The 25,264-nt window shown below is 43.6% G+C and overlaps 1 protein-coding gene across 1 annotated transcript in view; it reads left to right on the forward strand.

The window, feature by feature from the left end:
* The first annotated feature begins 924 nt into the window (after window positions 1-924).
* The window catches only part of LOC125707665 (H(+)/Cl(-) exchange transporter 7-like), a 112,780-nt gene continuing 88,440 nt past the window's right edge, over window positions 925-25,264 (forward strand). Inside the window, exon 1 of the mRNA XM_048974950.1 lies at window positions 925-1,060. The gene's annotated coding sequence lies outside the window, so the exon portion shown is untranslated. The remainder of the gene's footprint in view (window positions 1,061-25,264) is intronic.

A 25,264-nucleotide genomic window follows, 5' to 3' on the forward strand; every position in this document is an offset into this window, starting at 1 on the left:
GGCAGTGAGTCATGGGGTAAACTACTGTTCTTTAGGGGTTTTCAAGGTGGAATTACGGGTCGATAATTTTAAGGATCAGGTTGTAAACCTCCCTGGTGTTGTTTTAATATGTTTTATCTGAGGTTGTATCGTGTATTATCAAGCCAGCCGGCTTAGTGGCCTCGGGAGCGGGGTTTAGTGGGAGCAGCTGGCTAGTTTTATTTTCTTTTTTGTTTGTGTCTTTTTCTTTGTTGTATGTATATTTTGGGTTCATTATTAGGCAGGCTGGGCCTTTTGGCACCTGTAGTCTGGGTGCTGGATTGCCCATAGGGGTCTTTTTTATTGCTGTGATTTGCTGTGTCATTCACTAGTGTGATTTGTGCTGGAGTGTTTTTAAGGTTGTGCTGTGGCGTGTACCTGAGCAAACTTTGGGCAACCTGTTCTCTTGTTGGCTTTATTGACAAAGGGTGGATTAGTCTAATTACGGCCTGCTACAAATAGCTGCATATAACGTATAAAAAAAATCACCTTATGGGTGCTCCGTAGGGTAGCAAGATCTTGAGTTTTTTTTACAGTACTCGGGTACGTTTTAAAATTTTCGACCAATCAGCAAACATTATTCTGACAGCATAGCTGGGAAACCAATGAAAAGTGAGTGCAACGTTCTAGAACTTGACTTCGGGTTGACGCTCCCTATAAAAGAGCTGGGTACTGCTTCAAGGCGTTCAGTTGGCGCTACCTCCTGATAGAGTAGCACTGTACGGCTCTTGTTCCGTAAAACAACATCAAAAGGATGAAAAAAAAACAATATTTAAAGAAGACGAAAAAAATCAATTTTTAAAGAAGACGAAAAAAACATCGTCTAAAAAAATAAGCCAAAAAAAATAATATCCGAAGAAGGAAAAACATGCAAAGTAAAAAAAACAAACAAAAATAAAAAACAATATCCAAAGAAGAAGGAAAAAAACATCCAAAGGGAGAAAAGAAGAACTGAAGGGCCAACGAGGTAGGAGGAAATACAAATTTCGTTTCAGCACCGTTGGAGTGCCAAGCCGTGAAAAGCATTTGGCCAGAAGACAAGGTAAGTGTTGTACCTGTTATTTTAAAACAGCGCTTTTCAAAATGCTGCTTTATAATCGTTTGAGATCGTTAGCCAGTGTGACAGGTGAAGGCTTTTTGAGTTTACCAACATAAAGTTTTATTTCTGTATTAGGACATTGTCAGGAACAATGATGTGTTCATCGCTATGATGTGGTCAAAAAGCGATGCATTGAATCTTAGAAACATTTGTGATTTTTCAAACGATGCTTTTCCTTTTATTTAATCAGTAAAATTTCCATCGGTTTTATATAGTGCCCCTTGAAATATGTCTTTAGCTCATTTTCCGGGCATTTTACTAGAATGCATCCTGAGAAATACACAAGCTCTGCTGCATTTCCGTGCCTCGATGTTTAGTGCCGAGTATAATTGTTGCAGTTGCCTTTTATATATTCCATGAGACCTGTTGGTACCAAGAGAAGTGTGAGACTGTCAGGGTGAATTTATCATACAATCGCACGCATAAATACCTGAGGGTTGCCAGTCCTTTTGCGTTGTTACAGGAGGACTAGAGCTGACGAGTGTGTTTCTACACACTATCAAGGGCATTGTAGTACAGTTTTCTCAGGTGGGAGAATGCTGCCGATCTCCTATTTGACAATACAGCCCTTGATATATTAGAATATTACAGAACTAGAAGCCTTTTGCAAGGAAGAATGTGAGAAAATCCCAAGTACAAGAACTGAAAGCCTTTCAGCTGGCTATAAGAAGCGCTTGTAAGCTGTGATATCTGGCAGAGGAGGTGTTACTAAGTACTGATTACGTAGGGTGCCCAAACTTTTGCAGAGTGCCATAATAATGTTTTTATTTTGTAATTTTGTTCAATTTATGGCATAAAAAGTAACTATTCATCAATGTTTGCTGAAAATATTGTGTATTTTTCCCCCAGTTCCTAAAGAGACTGTATTAACTGATATTGTTGCTTTTGTAATTGAAAAGATGTTATTTGTCAAGGGGTGCCAAACCTTTGCATAAGACTGTACACAGTGTGTGTATGTGTTTATGTGAGTGTGTGTCTGTGTGTGTGTGTGTGTGTATATATATATATGTGTGTGTGTGTATATATTTCTGTATATGCATGTGTATATATATATTTATATATAGTTCACACACATTCAAACTTATTTGAATACACATTCAAAATTATTTTTATTATTATTATTTTCGTTTTTTTTTTTTTTTTGTGTTTTAAAATTTTTTATTTTTGCAATGGAAATAAAAATAAAGCAGTCCTCCGTAGAGGAGGGGTGGTGGAGGGAATATATATATATATATACATATATATAAAATAATTGTCACACAACTGGGGTGACATGCCTTTCCTGCTCACCCAATTTTAGTGCACTTTAGTTATGCATAATGACCTTCTAGTCTCGATACACCCATATATATATATATATATATATATATATATATATATGTATATATGTATATATATAGTTTTTTTGTGTTATTTTTTTGCAATAGACAATAAAAATAACGCAGTTCTCCATAAAGGAGGGATGGTGGATGGAATATATATATACATATATATAAAATAATTGTCACACAACCTGGGTGACATGCCTTGCCTGCTCACCCAGTTTTAGTGCACCTTAGTTATTCATAATGACCGTCTAGTCTCGATACACCCATAAATATATATGTATATATATATATAGTTTTTTTTGTTTTTTTTTTTTGCAATAGACAATAAAAATAACGCAGTTCTCCATAAAGGAGGGATGGTGGATGGAATATATATATATATATATATATATATATATATATATATATATATATATATACATTTATATAAAATAATTGTCACACAACCTGGGTGACATGCCTTGCCTGCTCACCCAATTTTAGTGCACTTTAGTTATCCATACTGACCATCTAGTCTCGACACACCCATATATATATATATATATATATATATATATGTATATATATATAGATATTTTTTCTTTTTCTTGTGTTTTTTTTTCGCAATGGATATTAAAAATAAAGCAGTCCTCCGTAAAGGAGGGATGGTGGATGGAATATATATATAAAATAATTGTCACACAACCGGGGTGACATGCCTTGCCTGCTCACCCAATTTTAGTGCACCTTAGTTATTCATAATGACCATCTAGTCTCGATACACCCATAAATATATATGTATATATATAGTTTTTTTTTTTTTCGCAATGGACAATAAAAATAACGCAGTTCTCCGTAAAGGAGGGATGGTGGATGGAATATATATATAAAATAATTGTCACACAACCGGGGTGACATGCCTTGCCTGCTCACCCAATTTTAGTGCACCTTAGTTATTCATAATGACCATCTAGTCTCGATACACCCATAAATATATATGTATATATGTATTGTTTTTTTTTTTTTTTTTTGCAATAGACAATAAAAATAACGCAGTTCTCCATAAAGGAGGTGTGACGCCCGCTCCGTCCGCTCCTCGTGTGTGCCACGCCCCCTAATTACCCACGTGTGATTTCCTGATCGTGCCCAGTCGTGTCTTGTTTCCTGCTGCCTTGTTTCATGTATTTAAGTTCCTGATTTGTACTAACCCGTGTCTGTCATTGATGTTAGTCGCGTCAGATGTTCCCTGCTACCCGTTCCCCCGATTCCCTTATTAAAACCCCAGTTTGCCCCGTAATTCGCCTGTCTGCCTGCTTCCTGTCGGCTCGCCTGCCTGTTCGCCTTACCGGCTTCCAGCGTCCCGTGACAGAATGACAGACCGAACCAAGGAGGCGCGGCAGCAGACCGAGGAGCAGCATCTCGGTCTGCTGCATGAGACCTATTATTGGTTGAACCAGCCAGAGGTCCAGGAGGATCCTCTGGCTTTGGAGTTCGCCAATCGCGGCGCTGATCTCCTGATGGAGAGGCCTCCACCGGAGAGCGAGCACCTCCTGGAGGAGGTACGTGCTTGCCTCCAGCAGCTAGCCCAGCGTCTCATGGAGCGGAGACTTGGGCTAGCTGTACCACAAGGCACGGAAGCTGGGTCCCCGTTGTCCGTCCTAACGGAGAGGGTGCAGCCTCCTGCCAGCACCAAAACCCGGCGGAAAAAGAAAAGGACGAAGTCGCCAGCGGTCGCCCCGTCTATAAACCTGGGAGCGTGCGCGCTCGTTCCCGCTGCCCATGCGACCAGGGAACTGGAGGACTGCCCGGTCAATCTTCCCTTCACCGGCGCTGCACCGCTGCTAGCGCAGCCGGCTTTCCCCATCCGGAGAGAGCAGCCCACCGCTACGGACCTACCACCGCCTCTCGAGCGGTATTACTTCCGGCCCGAACGACTGGCCAATAAGGGGGCCAGCGCGGTGCGAGATGTCATCCCGCGAATACCCCGACGATTTAAAGGGGCCACGCTCGTCTTGCCCGCGCAGGACTTGCCAGTCCCGCCACCGCCTCTGACTGAGCAGGCAACCCCTGTGCCTGCAGCCCCTGCTCAGGCCGAGCAGGCAACCCCTGTGCCTGCAGCCCGTGCTCAGGCCGAGCAGGCAACCCCTGTGCCTGCGGCCCCTGCTCAGGCCGAGCAGGCAACCCCTGTGCCTGCGGCCCCTGCTCAGGCCGAGCAGGCAACCCCTGTGCCTGCGGCCCCTGCTCAGGCCGAGCAGGCAACCCCTGTGCCGGCGGCCCCTGCTCAGGCCGAGCAGGCAACCCCTGTGCCGGCGGCCCCTGCACAGGCCGAGCAGGCAACCCCTGTGCCTGCGGCCCCTGCTCAGGCCGAGCAGCCGCCTTTGTTACCGCCATTGCCGGCGGACCCCGCTGCCGTGCAGCCGCCGCCGCCTGCGCAGCCGCCTTCGCTGCCCCCTTCACCAGCTGCAGCTCCCGGGCAGGCGCCCCCACTGCAGCCGCCTGCTGCAGCTCCCGGGCAGGCGCCCCCACTGCAGCAACCTGCTGCAGCTCCCGGGCAGGCGCCCCCACTGCAGCAAGCTCCTGTTCCTGACCGCGCTCCTGTTCCTGTCCCGGCGCCCCCTTCGCCTGCTGCAGCTCCCGGGCAGGCGCCCCCACTGCAGCAACCTGCAGCTCCCGGGCAGGCGCCCCCACTGCAGCCAGCTCCTGTTCCTGACCGCGCTCCTGTTCCTGCAGAGGCGCCCCCTCTGCAGCCGCCTGCTGCAGCTCCCGGGCAGGTGCCCCCACTGCAGCCATCTGCTGCAGTTCCAGGGCAGGCGCCCCCACTGCAGTCACCTGCTGCAGCTCCTGTCCCTGACTGCGCTCCTGTTCCTGACCGTGCTCCTGTTCCTGCAGAGGCGCCCCCTCTGCAGCCGCCTGCTGCAGCTCCCGGGCAGGCGCCCCCACTGCAGCCACCTGCTGCAGCTCCCGGGCAGGCGCCCCCACTGCAGCCAGCTCCTGTTCCTGACCGTGCTCCTGTTCCTGCAGAGGCGCCCCCTCTGCAGCCGCCTGCTGCAGCTCCCGGGCAGGCGCCCCCACTGCAGCCGCCTGCTGCAGCTCCCGGGCAGGCGCCCCCACTGCAGCCGCCTGCTGCAGCTCCCGGGCAGGCGCCCCCACTGCAGCTAGCTCCTGTTCCTGACCGTGCTCCTGTTCCTGCAGAGGCGCCCCCTCTGCAGCCGCCTGCTGCAGCTCCCGGGCAGGCGCCCCCACTGCAGCCGCCTGCTGCAGCTCCCGGGCAGGCGCCCCCACTGCAGCCAGCTCCTGTTCCTGACCGCGCTCCTGTTCCTGCAGAGGCGCCCCCTCTGCAGCCGCCTGCTGCAGCTCCCGGGCAGGTGCCCCCACTGCAGCCATCTGCTGCAGCTCCCGGGCAGGCGCCCCCACTGCAGCTAGCTCCTGTTCCTGACCGTGCTCCTGTTCCTGCAGAGGCGCCCCCTCTGCAGCCGCCTGCTGCAGCTCCCGGGCAGGCGCCCCCTCTGCAGCCGCCTGCTGCAGCTCCCGGGCAGGCGCCCCCACTGCAGCCGCCTGCTGCAGCTCCCGGGCAGGCGCCCCCACTGCAGCCGCCTGCTGCAGCTCCCGGGCAGGCGCCCCCACTGCAGCCAGTTCCTGTCCCTGGCCCCGCTCCTGTCCCTGGCCCCGCTCCTGTCCCTGGCCCCGCTCCTGTCCCTGGCCCCGCTCCTGTGACTCCTTCACCCTCACCCCGGCGACATCGACCCCGACCGGGGGTCGGTATGTCTGTGTCCCGCAGAGGGAGGGGACACAGACGTCGGACTGGGGTCCCTCCCGCCCTGCCCCCTGGCTCGCCCTCCCTCGCCTGCGCTCTGGCTCGGTTGGCGCCTGCAGGTCCTGGCCCTCCGGGTCGGCTGTCGCCTGCGGGTCCCCCTCCGATGCCTCGTCGCCCTGCCTCGCTCCCCCCCTCCGGTGCCTGGTCGGTCGCCTGCGGGCTCCCCGACGGCGGCTCCTCGGTTGCCTGCGGGGCCCCTACCTCCGGCCCTCCACCGGACGTCGCCGCCTGCTGCGGCTCCCCCCTCCTCCGGGCCTTCGCCGTGGGCCCCTCCTGCTCCCTCGTCCCCTTCCCCGGTGCTCCCTCCTGCTTCCTCCCTGGCCCCTCCGCGGGTCCCTCGCCCTGCCTCCTCGGCCCCTCCGAGGTCCCCTCCGGCTCCGGCCTCCCGGCCGCCTGCGGCCCCTCCGGCTGCCTCCCGTCGCCCGCTGGGGCTCCCTCGGGCTCCCCTTCCTTCCTCCTCCTTCTCTCCCTTCTTTCCTGTCTCTGTCCCGCCTGTCCTTGTTCCTCCTCCTGCCTTTGTTCTGCCCCACTCTGTTCCTGGTTTCCCGTCGTTCCCTCCCGTCACTCCCGCTCCTTTTGTTCCGCCTGTTCCCTCTGTTCCTCCCTTCCTGGTCTGTCTGTCGGCTTTTCCTGTCTTGTGTAGTGTCCTGTCCTGGCTCCTGCCTCTGTGTCAGTTTTGCCTGTCTGTCTTGTTCCCTGTTCCCCATTGATTTTTGCTCTTGTCTTTCAGGTCCTGTTTTCCCTCGTCCCGTCCGTCGCCCCCTTCCTGGGCGCGCCCGGTGTAGCGCGCCTTTGGGGGGGGGTTCTGTGACGCCCGCTCCGTCCGCTCCTCGTGTGTGCCACGCCCCCTAATTACCCACGTGTGATTTCCTGATCGTGCCCAGTCGTGTCTTGTTTCCTGCTGCCTTGTTTCATGTATTTAAGTTCCTGATTTGTACTAACCCGTGTCTGTCATTGATGTTAGTCGCGTCAGATGTTCCCTGCTACCCGTTCCCCCGATTCCCTTATTAAAACCCCAGTTTGTCCCGTAATTCGCCTGTCTGCCTGCTTCCTGTCGGCTCGCCTGCCTGTTCGCCTTACCGGCTTCCAGCGTCCCATGACAGGAGGGATGGTGGATGGAATATATATATACATATATATAAAATAATTGTCACACAACCTGGGTGACATGCCTTGCCTGCTCACCCAATTTTAGTTCACCTTAGTTATCCATACTGACCATCTAGTCTCGACACACCCATATATATATATATATATATATATATATATATATATATATATATAGATATTTTTTCTTTTTCTTGTGTTTTTTTTTCGCAATGGATATTAAAAATAAAGCAGTCCTCCGTAAAGGAGGGGTGGTGGAGGGAATATATATATACATATATATATAAAATAATTGTCACACAACCGGGGTGACATGCCTTGCCTGCTCACCCAATTTTAGTGCACCTTAGTTATTCATAATGACCATCTAGTCTCGATACACCCATAAATATATATGTATATATATATAGTTTTTTTATTAGCAATAGAAAAGAAAAATAACGCAGTTCTCCGTAAAGGAGGGATGGTGGATGGAATATATATATATATATATACATTTATATAAAATAATTGTCACACAACCTGGGTGACATGCCTTGCCTGCTCACCCAATTTTAGTGCAACTTAGTTATCCATAATGACCAACTAGTCTCGATACACCCATATATATATATATATGTACATATATATAGTTTTTTTATTAGCAATAGAAAAGAAAAATAACGCAGTTCTCCGTAAAGGAGGGATGGTGGATGGAATATATATATATATATATATACATTTATATAAAATAATTGTCACACAACCTGGGTGACATGCCTTGCCTGCTCACCCAATTTTAGTGCACTTTAGTTATCCATACTGACCATCTAGTCTCGACAAACCCATATATATATATATATATATATATATATATATATATATATATATATATATATATATATATATATATATGTATATATATATAGATATTTTTTCTTTTTCTTGTGTTTTTTTTTCGCAATGGATATTAAAAATAAAGCAGTCCTCCGTAAAGGAGGGATGGTGGATGGAATATATATATAAAATAATTGTCACACAACCGGGGTGACATGCCTTGCCTGCTCACCCAATTTTAGTGCACCTTAGTTATTCATAATGACCATCTAGTCTCGATACACCCATAAATATATATGTATATATATATAGTTTTTTTATTAGCAATAGAAAAGAAAAATAACGCAGTTCTCCGTAAAGGAGGGATGGTGGATGGAATATATATATATATATATACATTTATATAAAATAATTGTCACACAACCTGGGTGACATGCCTTGCCTGCTCACCCAATTTTAGTGCACTTTAGTTATCCATAATGACCATCTAGTCTCGATACACCCATGAATATATATGTATATATATATATATATATATATATATATATATATATATATAGTTTTTCTGTTTTTTTTTTGCAATAGACAATAAAAATAACGCAGTTCTCCGTAAAGTAGGGATGGTGGATGGAATATGTATATGCATATATATAAAATAATTGTCACACAACCTGGGTGACATGCCTTGCCTGCTCACCCAATTTTAGTGCACCTCAGTTATCCATACTGACCATCTAGTCTCGACACACCCATATATATATATATATATATATATATATATGTATATATATAGATATTTTTTCTTTTTCTTGTGTTTTTTTTTCGCAATGGATATTAAAAATAAAGCAGTCCTCCGTAAAGGAGGGGTGGTGGAGGGAATATATATATACATTTATATAAAATAATTGTCACACAACTGGGGTGACATGCCTTGCCTGCTCACCCAATTTTAGTGCACCTTAGTTATCCATAATGACCAACTAGTCTCGATACACCCATAAATATATATGTGTATATATATATATATATATAGTTTTTTTGTGTTTTTTTTTTGCAATAGACAATAAAAATAACGCAGTTCTCCATAAAGGAGGGATAGTGGATGGAATATATATATACATATATATAAAATAATTGTCACACAACCTGGGTGACATGCCTTGCCTGCTCACCCAATTTTAGTGCACCTTAGTTATCCATACTGACCATCTAGTCTCGATACACCCATATATATATATATATATATATGTACATATATATAGTTTTTTTATTAGCAATAGAAAAGAAAAATAACGCAGTTCTCCGTAAAGGAGGGATGGTGGATGGAATATATATATGCACATATATAAAATAATTGTCACACAACCTGGGTGACATGCCTTGCCTGCTCACCCAATTTTAGTGCACTTTAGTTATCCAGAATGACCATCTAGTCTCGATACACCCATGAATATATATGTATATATATATATATATATATATATATATATATATATAGTTTTTCTGTTTTTTTTTTGCAATAGACAATAAAAATAACGCAGTTCTCCATAAAGGAGGGATGGTGGATGGAATATGTATATGCATATATATAAAATAATTGTCACACAACCTGGGTGACATGCCTTGCCTGCTCACCCAATTTTAGTGCACCTCAGTTATCCATACTGACCATCTAGTCTCGACACACCCATATATATATATATATATATATATGTATATATATAGATATTTTTTCTTTTTCTTGTGTTTTTTTTTCGCAATGGATATTAAAAATAAAGCAGTCCTCCGTAAAGGAGGGGTGGTGGAGGGAATATATATATATATATATATATATATATACATTTATATAAAATAATTGTCACACAACTGGGGTGACATGCCTTGCCTGCTCACCCAATTTTAGTGCACCTTAGTTATCCATAATGACCAACTAGTCTCGATACACCCATAAATATATATGTGTATATATATATATATATATATAGTTTTTTTGTGTTTTTTTTTTGCAATAGACAATAAAAATAACGCAGTTCTCCATAAAGGAGGGATAGTGGATGGAATATATATATACATATATATAAAATAATTGTCACACAACCTGGGTGACATACCTTGCCTGCTCACCCAATTTTAGTGCACCTTAGTTATCCATACTGACCATCTAGTCTCGATACACCCATATATATATATATATATATATATATATATATATATATATATATATATATAGTTTTTCTGTTTTTTTTTTGCAATAGACAATAAAAATAACGCAGTTCTCCATAAAGGAGGGATGGTGGATGGAATATGTATATGCATATATATAAAATAATTGTCACACAACCTGGGTGACATGCCTTGCCTGCTCACCCAATTTTAGTGCACCTCAGTTATCCATACTGACCATCTAGTCTCGACACACCCATATATATATATATATATATATATGTATATATATAGATATTTTTTCTTTTTCTTGTGTTTTTTTTTCGCAATGGATATTAAAAATAAAGCAGTCCTCCGTAAAGGAGGGGTGGTGGAGGGAATATATATATATATATATATATATATACATTTATATAAAATAATTGTCACACAACTGGGGTGACATGCCTTGCCTGCTCACCCAATTTTAGTGCACCTTAGTTATCCATAATGACCAACTAGTCTCGATACACCCATAAATATATATGTGTATATATATATATATATATATAGTTTTTTTGTGTTTTTTTTTTGCAATAGACAATAAAAATAACGCAGTTCTCCATAAAGGAGGGATAGTGGATGGAATATATATATACATATATATAAAATAATTGTCACACAACCTGGGTGACATACCTTGCCTGCTCACCCAATTTTAGTGCACCTTAGTTATCCATACTGACCATCTAGTCTCGATACACCCATATATATATATATATATATATATGTACATATATATAGTTTTTTTATTAGCAATAGAAAAGAAAAATAACGCAGTTCTCCGTAAAGGAGGGATGGTGGATGGAATATATACATACATATATATAAAATTATTGTCACACAACCTGGGTGACATGCCTTGCCTGCTCACCCAATTTTAGTGCAACTTAGTTATCCATAATGACCAACTAGTCTCGATACACCCATAAATATATATGTATATATATAGTTTTTTTTTTTTCGCAATGGATATTAAAAATAAAGCAGTCCTCCGTAAAGGAGGGATGGTGGATGGAATATATATATAAAATAATTGTCACACAACCGGGGTGACATGCCTTGCCTGCTCACCCAATTTTAGTGCACCTTAGTTATTCATAATGACCATCTAGTCTCGATACACCCATAAATATATATGTATATATATATAGTTTTTTTATTAGCAATAAAAAAGAAAAATAACGCAGTTCTCCGTAAAGGAGGGATGGTGGATGGAATATATATATATATATATATATATATATATATATATATATATACATTTATATAAAATAATTGTCACACAACCTGGGTGACATGCCTTGCCTGCTCACCCAATTTTAGTGCACTTTAGTTATCCAGAATGACCATCTAGTCTCGATACACCCATGAATATATATGTATATATATATATATATATATATATATATAGTTTTTCAGTTTTTTTTTTGCAATAGACAATAAAAATAACGCAGTTCTCCGTAAAGGAGGGATGGTGGATGGAATATATATATATGCATATATATAAAATAATTATCACACAACCTGGGTGACATGCCTTGCCTGCTCACCCAATTTTAGTGCACCTTAGTTATCCATACTGACCATCTAGTCTCGATACACCTATATATATATATATATATATATATATATACATATATATATATATATATATATACATATATATATATATATATATATATATATATATATATATATATATATATATATATATATATATATATATATGTACATATATATAGTTTTTTTATTAGCAATAGAAAAGAAAAATAACGCAGTTCTCCATTAAGGAGGGATGGTGGATGGAATATATATATGCACATATATAAAATAATTGTCACACAACCTGGGTGACATGCCTTGCCTGCTCACCCAATTTTAGTGCACTTTAGTTATCCAGATTGACCATCTAGTCTCGATACACCCATGAATATATATGTATATATATATATATATATATATATATATATATAGTTTTTCTGTTTTTTTTTTGCAATAGACAATAAAAATAACGCAGTTCTCCATAAAGGAGGGATGGTGGATGGAATATGTATATGCATATATATAAAATAATTGTCACACAACCTGGGTGACATGCCTTGCCTGCTCACCCAATTTTAGTGTACCTTAGTTATCCATACTGACCATCTAGTCTCGATACACCCATATATATATATATATATATATATATATATATATATATATATATATATGTACATATATATAGTTTTTTTATTAGCAATAGAAAAGAAAAATAACGCAGTTCTCCGTAAAGGAGGGATGGTGGATGGAATATATATATATATATATATATATACATTTATATAAAATAATTGTCACACAACCTGGGTGACATGCCTTGCCTGCTCACCCAGTTTTAGTGCACCTTAGTTATCCATAATGACCATCTAGTCTCGATACATCCATAAATATATATGTATATATATATATATATATATATATATATATATATAGTTTTTTTATTTTTTTCGTAATGGACAATAAAAATAACGCAGTTCTCCGTAAAGGAGGGATGGTGGATGGAATATATATATACATATATACATTTATATAAAATAATTGTCACACAACCTGGGTGACATGCCTTGCCTGCTCACCCAGTTTTAGTGCACCTTAGTTATCCATACTGACCATCTAGTCTCGATACACCCATAAATATATATACTGAACAAAAATATAAACGCAACACTCTTGTTTCTGCTCCCATTTTTCATGAGATGGACTTAAAGACCTACAATTCATTCCAGATACACAATATTACCATTTCTCTCAAACATTTCTCACAAATCAGTCTAAATGTGTGATAGTGAGCACTTCTGCTTTGCTGAGATAATCCATCCCACCTCACAGGTGTGCCACATCAAGATGCTGATCTGACATCATGGGTAGTGCACAGGTGTACCTTATACTGCCCACAATAAAAGGCCACCCTGGAATGTGCAGTTTTTTGCTTTATTGGGGGTCTGGGGACTCAGAACCGGTCAGTATCTGGTGTGACCACCATTTGCCTCATACAATGCAACACATCTTCTTCGCATAGAGTTTATCAGATTGTCAATTGTGGCCTGTGGAATGTTGGTCCAGTCCTCTTCAATGGCTGTGCGAAGTTGTTGGATATTAGTGGGAACTGGTACACGCTGTCGTATACGCCGGTCAAGCACATCCCAAACATGCTCAACGGGTGACATGTCCGGTGAGTATGCTGGCCATGCAAGAACTGGGACATTTTCAGCTTCCAAGAACTGTGTACAGATCCTTGCAACATGGGGCCGTGCATTATCTGTCTGAGTGGCTGGTCTCAGACGATCTTGGAGGTGAACCTGCTGGATGTGGAGGTCCTGGGCTGGTGTGGTTACACGTGGTCTGCGGTTGTGAGGCCGGTTGGATGTACTGCCATATTCTCTGAAACGCCTTTGGAGACGGCTTATGGTTGAGAAATGAACATTCAATGCACGAGCAACAGATCTGGTTGACATTCCTGCTGTCAGCATGCCAATTGCACGCTCCCTCAATGCTTGTGGCATCTGTGGCATTTTGCTGTGAGACAAAACTGCACATTCCAGGGTGGCCTTTTATTGTGGGCAGTATAAGGTACACCTGTGCACTACCCATGATGTCAGATCAGCATCTTGATGTGGCACACCTGTGAGGTGGGATGGATTATCTCAGCAAAGCAGAAGTGCTCACTATCACACATTTAGACTGATTTGTGAGAAATGTTTGAGACAAATGGTAATATTGTGTATCTGGAATGAATTGTAGATCTTTAAGTCCATCTCATGAAAAATGGGAGCAAAAACAAAAGTGTTGCGTTTATATTTTTGTTCAGTGTATGTATATGTATACATATAGTTTTTTTTGTGTTTGTGAAAACGGGTCTTTAATCGGGGAAACGGAGCGGGTAGAGCAGGACGGAACGCAGGCATTGACAAACTACAATGACGGACAGGGCAAACAGGTAAGACCAGGACTTAAAATAGGTCATGACTAATCAAAGTAATCGGGCAAAGCAGGAGACGATCAGGGAAGCACACGTGGGTAATCAGGGGGCGTGGCACACACGAGGAGCGGACAAGCCGGGCATATATGTATATCTATATAAAACCTCATTAATGAGGGACAGGGAACAGAACGGACAGACAGAACTGGCACAGGGGAAGGAGCCAGGACAAGACTTGACATAAGACAGGAAAGGCAGAGAAACAGATCAGAAAGGGGGACACGGAGGGAACAGGCAGGACAAAAGGACCGGGAGTGAACGAAGGGAACATCGGGGAAAGAGGAGCAGAAGCCAGAGGGACGAGGGACAAAGAGAGGAGGGACAGAGACAGGAGGAACAAAGCGAGGGGGAGCAGAGGCAGGAGGGACAAAGACGGGAGGCCAGGGAGAGAAGGAGGGGGAACCAAGAGGAGCCCGAGGGAGACCCAGCGGGCGACGGGAGGCAGCCGGAAGGGCTGCAGGCGGCCGGGAGGCCGGAGCCGGAGGGGCCGAGGAGACGGGGTGAGGGACAGACGCAGGGACGAAGGAGGGAGTCGGAGGGGAGACCAGGGAAGGGGACGAAGGAGCTGGAAGGGACCCTGGCGAGGGCAAGGAGAGAGGGGGAGCCGCAGCAGACGGCGACGTCCTCCGACACGCCAGAGCGGGAGGACCAGCAGGCGAATGAGGAGCCGCCGTCGGGGGGCCCGCAGGCAACCGATAAGACGCCGGAGGAGGGACCGAGGCAGGGCGACGAGGCCGCGGAGGGGGACCCGCAGACGACAGCCGACCCGGAGGGCCAGGACCCGCAGGCGCCGACCAAGCCCTAGCGCCGGCGAGGGAGGGCGAGCCAGGGGGCTGGGCGGGTGGGACCCCAGCCGTGCGTCTGTGTCCTCTCCCCTTATGGGACACAGACATAAGGACCTGCGGCCGGGGTCGGGCTCGTCGGGGTGAGGGTACCAGAGTCACAGGGGGAGAAGGGACTGGAGTGGGGCCAGGGACTGGAGCTGCAGGCTGCAGAGGGGGCGCCTGCCCGGGAGCTGCAGGCAGGGAAAGCGCCTCGGACGTGGGCGCGGTAGCTGCAGGCAGCGGAGACGGCTGCTCGGGCTCTGGGGCCGCAGGGGGCACTTATTTTATTATATAAAATAAGTGTCACACAACCGGGGTGACATGCCTTGCCTGCTTGTGGGATGAGGAAGACTCAGGGACTGGAAATGGGATTAAAACTGAAGATGTGCTCATTCCTTTGTGTATTTACAAATTTTCCTTCCGTCAGACATGAGGAGTTTGCTGCTATATTTGGCACTAATAGAGATTCTGATGCTGCTATTTTTATTGTCTATTAGTTTGTTATTATTTACAAGTTCTGTTGTGTTTTTGCATTTTTCTCTTCTGGTTAATTAACTGCTGTCTGTTTGCTGTGAAGTATGAGTGTGGTGAGTAAGACTCAGGGACTGGAAGTGGGATTACAACTAAAGATAACATGCTTATTCCTTTTTGTATTGTTTACAAATTTCCTTCCGTCAAACATGAGGAGTTTGCTGCTATATTGTGCACTAACAGAGATTCTGATGCTGCTATTTTTATTGTTTATAAATGTGTTATTGTTTCCAGTATTCAAGTATTCGAGTATTCAATAAATGCTAAATTGAGAAATTTTGTGTATCGTTTGTTATTATTAGTGTGATATTTTACCATGCAAATAGAGGGGAAAACGTCCAATTATCGGCCAAAAAAAATCAGCAGCATATATCGGCCATCGCCTGACCCTTGACTTGAAAAACCCATATCGGTCGACCTCTAGTAACAGTACATTCTGTCCAATTCATCCATCGAGTTAAGTCACACACCCACTTGAGGGGGCACTCCGGCAGACGTGAGGATGGGGATGTTCTTTCCGCTATAACATCCACTGCAGAAGTACATCTCGCTCCTGTTCACAGGGCTTACTTCAATGATGAAGCAGGGCTGGTTGTCTGGACAAGAAGTTGTCCTGCTGCTGGGTCTCGGTGCCGTTTTTCCACCTAAGCTTGAAGGTGGAAATGTGTTCCAACTTGGTCCCTGGGACTGCAGCATAGCCAAACATCGCGAGCAGCGTCGGCCACACCCACCACCAGAACCATCACACCGTCCTATACACATAAAGAAGAACTAAAACATAGAGTGTTGTGACAATCTATGCGTTAATGTTTGGCAGCATAGGTGATTCATTAAAATTATACCGAAGAATGGAAAATGTGATATTTAGAATATTTTTTGCCATTTAGTAGCTAATTTAAGCACTTACCCAATGCCTCAATTTGTTTTAGGTCAGTAATGTCTGAGCCAAAAGAATGAATGTATGAATTTAATACAATTCACCCACTCCCACCCACACACAAATCTGAAATTCAATTTAAGACACTTCTTAAACATTAGTGCATTAACAAAAAAGGAAAATCTTAAGAGATTCAGTAGGATTTTCTATGTTAGACTTAAGCTAATAGTTCAATAGTTTTTACATATTTCAATATACCAATTTGACTTTAATGTTGAAACAGATGCTAAAACATGGAATAATTTCATAACTAGAGAAACATGTTATTCACAAACACTAGCAAAGGTAGCTTATAGTTAAGCTTACTTAAGTCAGCAAGTCAGGCTACAGTGTGTAAGAATAGTCGTAAACGATAATTTGTCTCAGTCTTACATGACAGAATAAGTAAACAGAAAATATAAAATGGCTGAAACAGCGTCATTAACGCCAGCTACAGTAGAGGCGCAGAAAAGGTGTCATGACTGAAGTATTCCCAAACTCTGGAAGACCGTATGCGAGCCTTTTTTGTCGCGTGTTTCTCCAGAGGCTCCGGAGCTCCGCTGGTTGACACAGCCATGTTGGTTCATGTGCAGGGGGACGAGCGGCAAATTTCTTTTTTGCAGGGTGGTAGGTGATGTCTCATTAATATTTATGAGAGAAGTGCTACATGATTGGCCAGTGCATGCCTTACAAAATGGTGCGGCACTGCATCCAAGCCTGCGGCACTCAGAGTCACAAATACAGTGGAAACCATTTGTAGTAATTACGTCTGTCTGGCTGATTTCCAACTAATTGATATTTGTATATTTATTACATGAATATAAGGTAATATAAGGTAATAGAAGAGGTATTTAATGGTTTTCCATCTGAGGAATTTGCAAAAAACTGCAGTGCATGATGGGTCGGACCTAAAGGCTGCCTTAACGTCCTCATCTGTATGACGACATACATCAAGACTAGGAAGGCGCATAATGTTCATGTCTGGTTGCGTTTGTTGGTCCAGAAAGTAATTCAATTTCGCCATGTAGGTTACGTTCTTAAAAACTGCTTGGATATAGCCCGATTATATGCTGTGGGCCTTTTAATTTCTTTGTTTACCAGGTAGGCTACCTTCTTTAAACTGCGTTTTGTTAGACTACATATTTAGGGAGGTCTTTATAAATTTATAGTAGTCTTCATAAATATGTGCATAGTTTAGCCTAACCCAGCCACTTAAGGGAGAAAGCCAGCTCAACTAGGTGTCGGTCCCAAGCCCGGATTAATGGGGAGGGTTGGCGTCAAGAAATAAAGAGACTGTATCTTCACTGCATGACTGATGTCAAAATGTGTGAAATATGTGGTTGTATTAATAAATGCATTAAAGTAGGTTAATGATTCTGTGCTGTCTAAATTGTATAGAAAATTTCTACGTATAGCCAAACAAATCTCCTCCTGTTTGAAAAGGCATAGAAAAAGCAATTTAGCCACTAAAACTTTACAGTTTTTGTGAGGGACAGTCGAATTCTCTCGTTTCTCTCGTCAAGTTTTTTTGTGATCCTGCACCTACACTTTGCCGGCCCCAGGAGGATGGGCTCCCCCTTTGAGTTTGGTCCCTCCCAAGGTTTCTTCCTTCTTGGGAGTTTTTCCATGCTATCGGCGCCTATGGCTTACTCACTGGGGGCTTTGGGTGGGCATGATATAAAGCAAAGCATTTTCCCTCCCAGTTTCCTCCTCTGGTCCACATTGCAGGACCATCAGCCATCAGAAACAGCCAGACGGTCTCCTTCAGCTTCTTTAGTGTCCTTGGAAGCCAAGGCAGTTTTAGGTCTGAGAAGAGGTTTATCAGAAGGACACATATTACGTCGTTTGTCCTGAAATGTAACATGGGGAGGAAAAGTTAAGCGGTTTAGTCAGATTGGAGTCGTTTATTCAGCAGTGGCAGCGCCAGTGACTTAATGCTACAGGTGCTATAGGGGAGTGAGATTATTTAGACCGGGTGCTTTAGCTTTTCAGCTTATGTAGATGGTGTATAGAAGCACACAGCACGATAAGCTACAGCATGGATAAAATAGGATAAAATATGAAATTCTAACGTCTAGCTCACAGAGCCTCTATGTGTACTTTGAAGAAAAAATACACTACAAGTATGCTGTAAAAACCGCAAAAATGTCTTACACAATATACAGATTTTACAGATAGTTAAAGAAAAAATGAAACCAATATTTTGGGGGTGCTGTGGGGGTACTATGGTCATTGGAGGAGGAGCTAGAGCCCCCCCCCCCAAGCTTTTCCTTGGTGCTGCCACTGTTGTTCAGATTAAAAGTAACATTGTCATTAATAAACAGTACTCTGATCAAATTTTTGCATGTACAAACACAATCAAAGTTTAACCACATGTTTAGACACAATTCACACACCTGTTACATTTCCATAATGCTAAGACTCTCTACACTTACTTCATCCACTTTCTTGTTTGGTACACAGTCATTTGATGGATGTGTAAGATCATTACCAGACCGTCTGCTGCAAACTCTACAGTTAATGAATGGCTGCAAAAACACACAGACACACAAAAACAGTATTTAAAGAGTGGTGGGCAATAAATACAGTGAGAGAAGGTGTAGTAAAGATATATCTAATGATTTAAGGCAGAGCTGCTGGAGTGCAGGGTTTAATGACACAGAACAATTTTAGAGGAAAGAGCTTCCAAAGCAGGGTCACCATAAGGCTATATTATACAAAGCAAGTTCATCTAAAAGTATGAACAACAAATCCCGTTTAACTGAACACTGCTCTGTATTAAAATACTGTCCTCCGATCAAGCTAAGTGGTCCTGTAGTTCACTATTTAAAGAGGTAAATTTAAAGGGTAATTCACACTGCACATCTACCCTGCTCTGACCAGGTTTAATTACTGGCTTTCTAATTAAAACAAGAGTTAAGTCCTGCCCTTTCACCACAAAACACCACACTGCCATTTAAGGCTGATTTCAACAATGAGTTTTAGTTAACCTGGCTCGATTGAGTTAACTCTGGGTATGTAAAACCCGCTTTGTAGTACAGCCCACAGGTCTTTAAATAAGGCCAGCTAGGGTTCATAGCTCGAAGCATAATCTACAGGTCACCCCTCAGATGATTAGCATTTGCTTCTGCCTGGTAATCCAGCCTTTAAGCCTGTAAACCTACTAAAATTTGAGAATAAGGTGAAGGAACTGGCTCTTTGAGGCCACCTATGTATTTGTTACTTTATTGTTGGCTAACTTTCCCCCGCAGGGCATCAAAAAAGTTAACATGAACCTAAATTAATTTGCTAACTGATATGTCCAATGCTCACAGTCACAGTGACTCTTTACTTACCCTCTTGTCCATGAAAATACAGTCAGCCCGATGGTCTGTTGCAGTTGACTTTGGACATTTTGTTGCTCTCAAGAGAATCTCAATGTCAATGTATTCACTGCTGATCTAAATCACATAAACACGTTATATACAAAATTGCCTACAACTGTTTTAAAGGCAATATAACAAACAATAATCACCCAAAAAATGGCAAACTGTCACAGACTTGACTGCAGCAGATTCAGAGAGAAACTGTGAGAAGGTAAAATTGACCAGGGCTGAGATATACAACCATCACTTTCATTGTGAAGAGACATTAAGCATCATATGCATTGAAATTAAAACATCAAAATCAATGTGATACTCATTAGTTCAGCTTGCAGATGATGAAAGTTTCACACTTTTGTAAACACTTTCTCAGCAGTTACCTTCGGACGGCCCTGGATGTTATAGAAATTCATGTGCTGACGGGTTCCTTGATGAGCATTTTCGACTGCGAGTTTAATGGCCGTCTTGTGAGTGCAGGGAGACTGTGGTAATCTTGCTGGGCCTCTGTGGAGATAAGCAGAGCTCCATAAGCCAAAACCAGAAGCAGCAGGCGGGTCATCTTCCTCTCAGCTTTGAAGGGAGAAGCAGGACTGAGGACACTGATCTGTGGTCCCCTTATCCAGCACGTCCAGGGGCGTGTCCTTCACTCGAAACAAACAGACCTTTGAACAACATTGGAAAACTCTTCAGGATGAATTGAGGCAGGTGGTCAAGTGGGTTTATTGTTATTTCAGCAATATACACAGTACACAGTGAAAGGAAACATTGTTCCTCCTGGACCACGGTGCAACACAAAGAAGAAAAACAGAAACAACACAAGATGACACAAGTGCGGGCAAGATAGAACTATACAGAGTGAAAGGAGCACAAACAGAGGGAGAAAGTGCAAGATAAACACAAGAGCAACAATACAATACTACAGGACAAGACAGCGCAGTCAAGAACACAGAGTGCAGCCAGAGCTAACCTGAATAGGGGCATCAAGGTTGCCAGGCAGGCAGAGAAACAGAAAATAGAGGTCTACTTCACATACAACAACCCACAGTGGGTGTGGCAGGGAATACAACACATTACAAACTTCAAAGGCAACAACACCGTCACTGTTAACAGCAACGCCCTTTTAGCAAAGGAGCTAAACAGCTTCTTTGCTCGTCTGGAGGAACACAGAGCAGACATAGCCACACTGCCCCCTCCCCCAATCTCCAGCACTCACAGACTCCCTCTGCAGGAACACCACGCGAGAAGGCACATTGCATCTCTAGGTGTGTGGAGTTTAAGACAAGGCAAGTGATGCTACGATAATATAATTCCTTGGTAAGACCCCACCTAGAATATTGTGTGCGGGTTTGGTTACCATACCTTAAGAAGGACATTGCTGCCTTGGAAAAGGTGCAACGTAGGGCAACGAGAATGATTCCTGGTCTTAGAGGAATGTCTAATGAGGAGAGGTTAGCTGAGCTGAATCTGTTTAGCCTCGAGCAAAGGAGACTAAGGGGGGACATAATCCAGGTGTTTAAGATTCTAACAGGTCTGGATGCTGTTCAGCCAAATGGCTATTTCAATGTTAGTTTAAATACCAGAACTCGTGGCCATAAGTGGAAATTAGCTGGAGAACATTTTAAAACGAATTTGATGAAGCATTTCTGTACACAGCGTGTAGTTAGAGTATGGAATAGTCTTCCTGTTATTGTAACACAAGCTAAAACCCTGGGTTCTTTTAAATCAGAGCTAGATAAGATTTTTGAGCTATTAGCTAAGTTCTCCTCAAAGGAGCTTGATGGGCCGAATGGCCTCCTCTCATTTGTAAATCTCTTTGGTTCTTATGAGTCAGCTTACAGAGATGAGGTCCAGAAACTGATAGGTTGGAGTTCAGCAAACAATTTGGCACTAAACAGCACAAAGACAAAGGAATCACTGACTTCAGGAAGGATGGAGGCGACACTGGCCTGCCTAGATGGATGGATGGATGTTTTTATTGACATTGTAAGTACAATGAGATTTAGTTTGGAACGTGCCAGCAGCTACACAGTATATTTACAATTATATAGATTGTGAGGCATAAAATAAGGTGTGAGTAATATAACATAACGACATAATATAAGTAATCATTAATTAATCATTACAGATGGTATGAGGTGTGAACCGCTAGGCTGCTATGGCATGTTTGGTATCAAACCGATGGAAAATCACTCCAGTTTCCAAATCTGGTCAGTGGTTACCACGAAAGTGAATATATCAAAAGTTACACCAGCCTAACGAAAATCATCAATACAAGGGAAATCACTCTGGTCATAAATCTCAAAAGGACTGATACAGACCCCCTTCCGAAAGCCCGCCAAATGGATGGTCAGCCATTGGTCCAGGAGTCGAATTCCTGGTCACTCCTATTCACGAACTTTACACTATAAAACCTGGCACCTCAGAACAAAGCCAGGAGAGGAGAAACAGAAGGGAGGAGAAAACAAAAGACCATCAGCACGAAGAGAGGCAGAGAACATCAGCCCAAGAGAAGAGAAGCCCACAAGAAGCCCTCCTGAAGCCTATCAGTGAAGACCCAGCTGGACAGAGAACTGCAACCAAGCCCAAGCTTCACCAGGAGAGGGAATCAGAGGGGCTCCACTCCAACAACCGCTGCAAACACCGCGCCTCCCTGAGTGCCATCACCCATCAGCTCATCAGCCTCCGCAACCAACTGCCAAGACCCCCCCCCCCACTCTGCAACCAAATAAACAAACTTCCTTTCATTTATAACAACCTAAACTCCTATTCACCTGCTATATTACTTTAGGACAGTATTTCCACAAATTGCTTGCTTTGCAGAACAGTATTTTCCCTTTTAAGGTTACTCATTTTAAATCTGGTCATTGCATTTTCATGATTACATTGTTTGTGTCCACTCCGTTATTTCGTGTTTATTGTTTGTTAGGTGTAATGTCTGTCTTATGTTAGTTATAGGAATAAATGCATGTCTTTTACACAACTTCAGCCTCCGTTCATTGAGTGCTCACAAGAATCCCTGCCTGTGCGATCTACGCTCTGAAACCTCAAATTCGCCTGAAATATCGCGAGACTCTCTCTCATTGGCCGTGAGGGGAGCTTCGCTACCGATCGTTTACATTACCTGGTGACGCAGCTCGTTGGACAAGCCTTCTATTCTAACCCAGGTTATTACGTGATACTGGTTATTAATGAGTTCCATTTAAGTCACACATTAACAGACTCACGGTGTTTCGCAATTGAGTTTGAGCCGACCATTCAGCATAAAAATTGGTTAATAATCACAAGGCACAAGGTTTAAACTTATTCTGAGCACACAATTTAAACTTTTTATGACCGAACGTGCAGTGAAGAAGCGCTACTGTGAACTGGTTGCAAAAGTCGCACTCATGGCAATCTGAAGGCATTTAAGCGGGATCATATGGGCTTATTATAGTTATTTTTATTTCTATTATTAGTAGTTATATTATTTTGTTTTATTTTCGGTGATTTCATTGTAGTTCTTTCGTATTAAACTGCAGTAAACTTTAACCCTATGTCTGACGAGATTCTCAGATGTAGCGCTTTGTTTCCAGGTTCAATTCGGACGAGTGTCTCCGTTTCTATATATCCTGGGAGAGATCTCTCTATTAGCGAACGGGAATACTTGTTATGAGGTTCTAACCTAAATTATGTTGCGCTTGGACATAAGACCGATAGCTTAGTTACCTATCAGGATCATACTCGTATGTGTGTGCCTGCTTTAGACAAAGCAAGTTTAACACAACTTTGCGCTGTGAGCCAAGTGTGTGTCATTTAGAAATTGGGAGTCTCCTGTGCTTGAGACCCGCCGTGGTTAAGCACCATTTGCGACGAGATATAGTGCACTCACAATTTAAATCTGTCGCCGTAACGCGTGCGCCGTCTCGCTTCAGTAATTGTTTTAAGGGGTTTTATACTGTGCAAGGCACAGAAGAAGGCCACAAGCAGCATGCGCATGCATTAAATGTGTGTGTCACTCATCTAGCGTCGGCAACCGCCTAGCTATATCTTTGGTTACCTCTAGTGGTCAGGCATAGAACTACCACTCCATTTCGAAATTGCGCCTCTAGTGGCCAGGCATAGAACTACCACTCAATTTCGATATTGCGCCTCTAGTGGCCAGGCATAGAACTACCACTCCATTTTGATATTGCGCCCCCGGTGGTCAGGCATAGAACTACCACTCCATTTCGATATTGCGCCCCCGGTGGTCAGGCATAGAACTACCACTCCAGTTCGAAATTGCGCCTCTAGTGGTCAGGCATAGAACTACCACTCCATTTCAAAATTGCGCCCCCGGTGGTCAGGCATAGAACTACCACTCCATTTCGAAATTGGGCTTCTAGTGGTCAGGCATAGAACTACCACTCAATTTTGAAATTGCGCTTCTAGTGGCAAGCCATAGAAGTACTACTCCATTTCGAAATCGCGCCTCTAGTGGTCAGGCATAGAACTACCACTCCATTTCGATATTGCGCCCCCGGTGGTCAGGCATAGAACTACCACTCCATTTCGAAATTGCGCTTCTAGTGGTCAGGCATAGAACTACCACTCAATTTTGAAATTGCGCTTCTAGTGACAAGCCATAGAACTACTACTCCATTTCGAAATCGCGCCTCTAGTGGTCAGGCATAGAACTACTATTCCATTTCGAAATCGTGCCTCTAGTGGTCAGGCATAGAACTACCACTCCATTTCGAAATTGCGCCTCTAGTGGCCCGGCATAGAACTACCACTCAATTTCGATATTGCGCCTCTAGTGGCCAGGCATAGAACTACCACTCCATTTTGATATTGCGCCCCCGGTGGTCAGGCATAGAACTACCACTCCATTTCGATATTGCGCCCCCGGTGGTCAGGCATAGAACTACCACTCCAGTTCGAAATTGCGCCTCTAGTGGTCAGGCATAGAACTACCACTCCATTTCGAAATCGCGCCTCTAGTGGTCAGGCATAGAACTACCACTCCATTTCGATATTGCGCCCCCGGTGGTCAGGCATAGAACTACCACTCCATTTCGAAATTGGGCTTCTAGTGGTCAGGCATAGAACTACCACTCAATTTTGAAATTGCGCTTCTAGTGGCAAGCCATAGAAGTACTACTCCATTTCGAAATCGCGCCTCTAGTGGTCAGGCATAGAACTACCACTCCATTTCGATATTGCGCCCCCGGTGGTCAGGCATAGAACTACCACTCCATTTCGAAATTGCGCTTCTAGTGGTCA

Source organism: Brienomyrus brachyistius, chromosome 14 (genome assembly GCF_023856365.1).
Source record: "Brienomyrus brachyistius isolate T26 chromosome 14, BBRACH_0.4, whole genome shotgun sequence".
In the NCBI taxonomy this organism is placed as follows: domain Eukaryota; kingdom Metazoa; phylum Chordata; class Actinopteri; order Osteoglossiformes; family Mormyridae; genus Brienomyrus; species Brienomyrus brachyistius.